The following is an 8,631-nucleotide window of genomic DNA, read 5'->3' as shown; positions in this document are numbered from 1 at the left end:
TGAACGGCTCCCACAAAGCTAAATGCTGATGCACTCCTCCAGGGCCACGCGGTGAAGCACTCCGGCCGGGTGGCGGTGAAGCACTCCAGCAGGGCGGTGCAGTGAAGCACTCCAAAAACGCCAGATGTTGTAGAATTCCAGACAAAAAAACCAAACCTGAAAGGGCTCTCAAAATCAAAATGGTGAAGTGCTCCAAAGAGCCCCGGGGTGGAGAGCTCCCAAAAAACCCCACGGTGGAGAGCTCCCAAAAAACCCCGCGCTGGAGAGCTCCAAAATATCCAAACAGTGAAGTGCTCCGAAAAAAAAACACGGTGGAGAGATCTAAAAAATCTCCAGGCTGGAGTGCTCCCAAAAATCCTGGGGTAGAGAGTTCCAAACAACCGAGGCCCAGAAGGCTCCAAAAAAGGGCTGGGATGGAGAGCTCCCAAAAACAAACAAACAGCAAACAGCTCCCAAAATACCAAATGCTGATGCACTCCTCCAGGGCGACGCGGTGATGCACTCCGCTACACTCCCAGTTCGCTACACCGGGCATTTTGGCACTCCAAAGAAAAGCCACACAATGAAACACTCTGGAAAAGCCAAACGATGAAGTGCTCCAAAAGAACCAGGCAGCGAAGCACTCCTCCAAGGCCGTACGGTGATGCGCTCCTCACACGCTTCAAAACATGGGCAATCCTAGATTGTGGGCAATCCTAGAAAACAGCAGCGGAATAGTTAGTTTTATTGCCGTTCGCAAATTCCTAGCCAACAACCGTACAACATTCCCGTCAATCTCCTAGAGACACTCATTCCTAGCAAGTCCTGTGAAAGTCCTTGAATGCATCCCATTTCATCATCTCCTAGGGCTTCCTGGGAAATCCCTCATTTCTCCCTCGTCTTCCTGTGCCAAACAACCACGCTGCACATTCCCACAACAGAAATGCTGCCTGCGTGTAGCCAGAGTACACCTCATGGGGACACAAATGCTCCACCTCTTCCCAGACCCCTGCTATTTATTGCACAGGGATTAGTCAGCTCTGCAGTCAACTCCTCTTAATGCTTCCTGGAGAGCTTTCATCCTTCACAGGTGGCACCTGCGCAGGGGCACAACCCATTTCTCTGCCATTGAAGAAACCTGCAACTCACAGAAGGCCCTTTCTGGCTGAGATACAAGGTGGCCCCCAAAACATTCCCCTCAGTCCCTTCAAATGACCACCTGGAGAGCTCCCGTTTCACCCGGGAGCCACTCCTCTGCTCCTCTGTCACTCTCACCTCGCCCTCGCTGTTCACCCGCTACCCAAGAGATACAAAAGCAGCACAAAGTCCACATCTGTGGCAGCACAGAAGACTCAGCTGAGCTCCCCAGGCTGAAGCTAGAAGACACACAGCAGAGACGTGGAGGACAGACAAAAGGGTTTCGACTATGTCCCCGCTTTCCATCTGTATGTTGAATAGAACTCGACAGTACGTTTACTGTCTACACTCCAAAGAGTCTGGCTGAGGTTTCTGCAGCTGTGAACAGGGCATCAACAAGAGAGTATGTACTTTACATGGAAACAAAAAAGCCTCACCTTGCTTAGCTGAAGCTTTCTTCATTTCATTTATATTATCTGTACGTTGTGTATATTCTACCGACAGAACAAGTCCTGCATTGCCCGAGGGAGGCAATTTCTGTCCGGATATAAAATATAGACAGCTAGGACACCATCTAGATATCTTTCTAGGCATATAATATATACAGAAAACATGCAGCAAGTATAAGCAGAATAGATACGGATAGACATATAGAGATACATGTCAAGATATGTCTTTCGAGAATATAGATACACACACCCCCACGCACCGTCTATACAGAACATCCACAGACGCTATAGAATCTATCGCCAGGAAGAGAAGCCTCAGCTGATCTCATCTCGCTGAGGGTTTTTTTCTCTCTGTAGTCAGAACATACATTATCTACGCATAAAAAAGTATACGGGCACAGGATGCACAACCACCGTTTTCTCTCCGTAGATGCACTCGCTACACAGAACACATACATAGCACATACAGAATAGACATACAATTTGTCAATTGCACATGTACTACACAAAACGGACAGACAGGTGAGGGGAAGTTACGCTTTACGTCTTTATGCTGAATATGAATGTCGATGTCTTTATGTTGAATAGGTACCGTCTCTACGTGGAACACAGACATTGTCAAGGCCAAGGGAGAAAGGGCATTTCTCTCTGGGTGTGGTGCGTATGCTGTCCTGACTTGGAACACATGCACATGGATACACATACTTTACACGCAGGCTTACACAGAAAGAGAGGCAAGGCATGGTTTTTCTGTCTGTACAGAGCTCACGTATTGCCATTATAGAGAATATGTACTATCTGTATGTAGAGTAGATACAAAGAGATGAGGCAGGTCTTCTCTGCTTAGAGAAGATAGCCTCTTCCCATAGAAGACTAGAGAAGACCAGTCATGCTTTTCTGTCTGTACACGCAAGAGATCCTAGCTACCAAATACACACAGGGCTGAAGAGAGGATTTGGTTTACCTCTGTAGAATATATGCAATAGGAGAGGAAGGCTTTTCAGTCTTTTCTTTAGAATACAGCCTATGCATACGCGGAATAAAGGCAGGCAAGGTGACAAGAGGCTTTTCTGTCTGCACAGAGAATATACGGGCTAAATATAAAACACATCCATAGAAAAGCAGTGCCTCACCTACCTCTACAGCTAGGATCTACCATCTGCGTACACACAACACGCCAACAACAAGGGGAAGCTTTTCTGTCCCTTACAGACTACATACTGTCTTCCTCAAGACTACACACAGACAGGCAAAGCCAGGCTTGCTTTCTCAGTATGTAGCGTATACCAGGATATACTCTGCCTATCAGAAAAGAGACGGTGAGGCTTTTGTCTCTGGATATAGACTATATTTCATCTGTAGATAGACTGTATGCAGGCAAAGCAGGTCTCTTCCATCGAGTCATAGCACCAAGATAGCACCAAGGCAGGCCTTTTTGGTCTGCTTATACGGGGTACACTGGCTGTACAGAGAACAGAAAACAACAGAAGGGTGAGGTGGGGCAACACCTTTCTCTCACCATACAGACTATAAAATGGCTGTATGGAGAACAGATATGGAGAGCACCGCACACCACCTTCCTGTCAGGACGCAGAATGTAGGCTGGTTACAGAGCAGAGACGGGCCAGGTGAGGCAGGGCTTTTCCACCCACCCCCATGTGAAATCTGGGGAGGCTGGGGGCTGAAGCGGGGGGTCTCTCTGTACATCAGGCACACTCTGCCGATAGAAGCACACAAACTGGGGAGGTGAGGATTTTCTCTTTGCAGAGCAAAGACTTGGTGCACACGGGTAGTAAGGACGGGGCTCTTCTGCCTGTATGTGGAATATAGGCTTAGAACATACACTGCTCATCTGTACAACAGACCCCGAAAAGGTGGGGTGCTCCTGCCTGTACACAGGCAAGGTCCTCTTTGTAGAGCACGGGCAGAAGGGTGAGGCGAGGCAAGGCTGCCAGGAGGCTGGCAGTTATCAGAGCCCCCCTCTTGCAGCTAGCTAGAGGCACCCTTTTGCCAACCTCACCTGAAGTCTCCAGTGGCTTGCAGCTCGCTGCCTGCTCACGTCCACGATGCTCCAGGGAGGCTGATGAGGCTCATCAGGCCCTCCTCCCCATCACATCAAGCACCACCCAGGGGGAAGAGCCCGGGGCCCTGGCAGTATTCTCCTCAGGAAGGCTCAAATAGGAGCGAACACATCCTGCTGTTTAGCACCATCGGGCTGGTGGCACAGTCAGGGCTTTGGCTGCTATGACCACAGGACCCTTCCCTGAGGAACACAAGGAACAAGGACTGCTGGCCCAGGGACAGGGCCTCCTTGACTGAGCGGGCAAGAGAGTCTCTGCTAGCAGGTTGGCTAATCCAATGAGGAAGGCCTGCAACCACATACACCAGCACGGGCTTCTCAGACTCTGCAGGCAGCGGGCAGGGGGCAGCGAGGAGGTGTCCAGGGGACAGCAGCCTTGGAGCAACATCGTCTCACACCCCACGTGGGAAAGCAGAATGACGGGGCACCAGTCTCTACCCTCCGCTGGACTCCTTGTCCACAGACAAGGAAAAAACTGACCAAGGATGCAAAGGTCAAGGGCACGCTTGGCTGCAGCCACCATTCAGCTGTAGAATTTAAAAACCTGAGGGAAGTGAGCAAAACAGCACAATCACAATGCTGGACTTCAGCAGAGCAGACTGCCGCTTCCTGAAGAGCTTCTAGGCAGGAGCCAACGGGAGACTGGCCGGGAGGGCAAAGGGGCCCGGGGCAACTGCTTGAACTTCAAGGACAACAGCCTCCACCTCCCCAGACACCAGAAGGGTCCGTGCCAAAACACAGAGTTGATCCCAAGTAGCAGAAGGCCAGCACTGATGGACAGGAAACTCCTGACCCAGGTCAAATGCAAAAAAGGAAGAACACCCAAGGCGCAGGCAGAGATGGGATACCCGGGAGGAACAGAGACACATTGCGCAAGCACGCAGGGACGGATTTTGGAAAGCCACAGCGTAGCTGGAGGCAAACTAGGAAGAGATGAAGGACAACAAGAAGGGCTTCTGGAAGGCTACCGGAAGCAGAAGGAAGGCTAAGGGACATGCAAGCCACTGTTCAACAGGAAGGGAACCTACTGGCAAAGGACAGGGGAAAAGCTAGAGAAGATGCTACATGGGGTGGGGGTACGCGGGCAGGGGGGTGGGTGTGGGGGGGTGGGTCTGTGTTTTGGGGGGCTGTTTGCCTCACTTCTCACTCCTACTTCTCTCCCTCACTGGAGGAAACAAAGCCAGACTCTTCTTGAGGGGCACACTGGACAGACAAGGGGCAACAGACAAGTTGCAGATTCTGACTCAAGACAAAGAAACTTGCTCACCACGAGGGCGACCAAGCACTGGAACAAGTTGCCTAGGGATGATGCTGAATCTCCATCCTTGGAGATACCCCAAACGTGACTGGACACAGCCTGGAGCAACATGATCTGACTGGACCTGCTCTGAGCAGGAAATCCGACCCGATGGCATCGGGAGGACTCGCCTGCCCTACCCCATTCTGCGAATCCCCAGAGATTTCTCCTTTCACTCCAGTATTCTCCCAGTTCATCACTGGCCACTGCTTATGTTAAGAGCTCTACAAAAGTGCTTGCAGAGCACTACACTTGCTCCTAGGCCATCAGGGGAGCTGCTGGAGACAGCAACCCTTACCTTCCATCACTTCTACAGAGCTCAAGCATGCCAAGCCTGGGGCACACTAAAGCCATTTCAGACAGGTAACAGAAAGGAAGGCTAAGTTTAAAGGCTAGGTCTTCCCATCCGAAGCCATCTGAGGCCAGTTAGGGGCAAGTAAAACAGTTCTAGAAAGCACAGGGCTGGCAGGCACGTGAGAAGACACAGGACAGCTCCTCCTGGGGAAAGCTGGCCATGTTCAGCTCAAGTTCCTCCCCCTCCCTTTCTCTCCCCCAGGAGGAAAAAGGAATCACATTCAGCTAAACTGGCTTTCATTCTGTTGTGGAGGGCACCCAGGAACTCAATGAACTGGTCAGACTCTTGCGCAGTATCTGATACAGAGACATCCCCCTTCCGGGCTAAATAGAAAAGTCTTTGCATATATTTTATAGAAATCTACATACAGATATCAATGTTTACAGACTTATAAAGTATCAGTGCTTTGATAGAAACAGCATTCACAAAAACATGCCCATTTAAATATAACGGCGAGTAGGACTACGCTTCAAGCACAGAGCGCCACCTACAGCAAAGGGAAAGCATGTTTACCCGGGACAGCTATCTCAGGATGACTCGGGTGCGATATTGCTCTGCGAGGGTCCACAACAACTGCAAACCTTGCTACTGGCCTCCCCACAGGGAACAAATGTTCCTCGCTTGCTGTTCCCAAATGCAAGATGCTACCACAAGCACCAGACAGGACACTGTATGTACCAAGCAGAAAGGGGAATCCCTCCCCCCTACCAAGTGAATTCACCTTGGGAAGGCAGAGAGGAAGGAACCAAGGAGACTGCCCTTCAGGAATGCAGTAAGCCTCGGACAGAAGAGGCTGATCTAAGAACAAAGATGAATTTTTATAAAATGCGTCAAGTGGAAGGTATTTTGGCCTTGGCCGTTTCCCACTTCCTAGCAAGAAGTAATGCATTTCAAAGCAAAGGCTATTCTACAATAATCCGAGGTGCTGCTGCTAAATGGCCCCATTTCGTGCGGCTGGGTGCAAAGAGACCTGTCAGACAGACAGACAGACAGACAGAAGGTGGAGGTACCGGTACTTGGAGGATGCCTATATAGGAAAAGCTAGGAGAAGGGAGCACAGGCTACACTTGGCTTTCAGTCAGGTCAAAGCATCCTGCACCATCACTAAGCGTGAACACAAGCTACTGCTACACTAGCTTGTGAAATCTGGACTAGGTGCCAACTAAGCGAGGTACTCGTTTCTACCACGTTTTGCTTCCGTTCAACTTTTCACCTCCAGAATACTCTTTCTTTGCAACTTGAGTCTCTTACCATCAAGCCTGAAAGTCATCTAAGAACGGGTCCCCGCTGTGGATCGCAGAGAAGCCGACTTGGTCACCAGTCCGCTCTAGTCTCCTCAACTTAGTTTCAAGCTTGTCAGAAGATGCTGCAAGAGACAAGCAGCATTACTACACTGCGACATAGAAGAACAATAAAAGCAGAGAGACTCATTTTGGGGCTGCCAAACACCAGAATGCAGCCAATTCTGCAAGTGGGTACTCAGCAGGGAAAGCAATGTGCAAGCCAGCGCACTTTAGACTAGACTCGACAAGACTTTCACAAGCATGAGGGCAGGGGGGCCTCTCTGAAAGCAAGTCCCCTCCTCCCCTCGTGAGCAGCAGGGATGGAAGAGCAACAGGCACTCACACCACCAGCAAAGGCACATTTGCAACACTGCTCTGAAAAGAGCACTCCACCTTTTCAGTCAAGCACCGCAAAGCTGGGCAGCGCCAGCATGAAGCCTGCTCAGGCAGCTCCTGCTTGGCTCAGGGGTGATGTACCTGACCGGACATCATATTTCCCATACATAGATATGTAGACGTACGTATTTCCCAAGCCAGGACCCTTCTCCCCACGTCCAGCACAGGACGACTGGAGCTCCCCGAGCACAAAGCCCTTGGCCGCTTTCTGCCCCCCCACCCCCCCAGCTGTAGCTCAGTGCCTGGGCCAGGCTTCGTTTGTTCCACGCAAATAATTCTGTCTGAAGGAAAGGTTTTGAGCGTGCTTGCATTTATGAACCTTCTTACCTGCCCCTTGTGGCAATACTACAACCATAACCAACTCTATTAGCTTCCCAATGCCAAGGCGGGGGGGGGGGGGGGGGGGGATGGGGGGGGCGTATTTAATGATCTCTGTTGAGGTGGAAAGAGGCAGCACCTGAGGTCCCCAGCCTCCGACTCCAGTGCTCAGCCTCTGAACTGCTGGGACCTCCGGCTTCAAACACGCAGTGTGACACCCATGTTCCACAGCCTGGAGCACACTCGGTGCCTGCTGCAGCACCGGCTCCTCACGGCAGGGCCGGGCACCGGCTCCGGACCTCTAGGCAGGCTGCCCGCCACCTGCTTCCCGGAGGAAAGCGGCTTTCTCCCCTCGCCAATACCTCGGGGCAATGTCTCCGCTCCCCTGGCCGTCCTCCCCGAAAACGCCCTCCTCCTCAGGGCTGCGCCGCTCCGGCCCGCCGGCAGCTCCACACGCAGCGCCCCGCGGCGGCGGCCGTTGCCTTCAACGCCCCCCCTCCTCTCGCGCCGGCCGTTACCGCCCGAAGCTTCCCGAAGCCGCGCGTGCGCCCGCCACCGGGGAGAGGGGAGGGCAGGGGAGGGGAGGGGAGGGAGGGGAGGGGAGGGAGCCCCGGGGGAAGGGGGGCGGCAGCAGCCCCGGCCAGAGGCGAGAGCAGCCCGGCTGGGCTTCCCACCAGGCAGCGCCCATCTGCAGCTCCGGTAGGAGCAGGGAGAGGGGAGAGAAAGCGGCGACCAAGGCAGAGCCTGCCCCAGGGACCGGCCCCGGGGGCAAAGCCTGACAGGGCAGGGCAAGGCAGGGATGGGACGGGCAGGGAAGGCAAGCCCAGTGCAGGGAATCCCTGCGCAGCCCCACCCAGCCCCGACAGCCCCTCACCTACTTAAATACTACTTAAAACCCTCCCCCTGACGTGCAGGGTTTGCTTCAGCTTCTTGCAGAACTGGATCTTCAGTTCCTCCAGAAACACCTCTGTAAAGTTTCCGCATTCTGGTATTTCCCAGCTTTTGATCTTTCACCCCACAGACGTGTCCTTTGGCAGTGCCGAGTGTAGAACAGCCCAGAGGAAAACCCGGGAGCAAACCCCAGCTGTCCGAGGGGTTGCCGCAAAGAGCACGGCCTTTCCTCAGGGCTGAATTTAACGGGGTAACTTTATGGCAGTTTGGCTAGTAGTTACAACAGGCACGGGTTGGTAGGGAAGTGTGGCCAGGAGGGCTTCTGCCAACCTGGGAAAGGACGTACAACAAAGTGGAAACCATGGGTGTTCTCTTCTTTTGAGGGCGCAACGGTAACTTGTGCTGAATCTCGCTAAACCCGAGGCTATTGTACCTGGAAGAGCTGG

At 52.6% G+C, this 8,631-nt stretch overlaps 1 long non-coding RNA gene across 1 annotated transcript; it reads right to left on the bottom strand.

The window, feature by feature from the left end:
• Positions 1–442: 442 nt before the first annotated feature.
• On the bottom strand, positions 443–7,762 carry LOC127029008 (uncharacterized). Its single transcript, XR_007768113.1, has 3 exons — positions 7,657–7,762; positions 6,549–6,663; positions 443–695 (listed from the first exon to the last, which is right to left on the bottom strand). It is a non-coding gene; the product is annotated as an uncharacterized LOC127029008 (long non-coding RNA).
• Between the last annotated feature and the right edge of the window lie 869 nt (positions 7,763–8,631).

Source organism: Gymnogyps californianus, unplaced genomic scaffold (genome assembly GCF_018139145.2).
Source record: "Gymnogyps californianus isolate 813 unplaced genomic scaffold, ASM1813914v2 HiC_scaffold_59, whole genome shotgun sequence".
NCBI classification, from domain to species: domain Eukaryota; kingdom Metazoa; phylum Chordata; class Aves; order Accipitriformes; family Cathartidae; genus Gymnogyps; species Gymnogyps californianus.
Note: the sequence above shows the minus strand (reverse complement) of the source record. Positions and strands in the feature narration are given on the sequence as shown.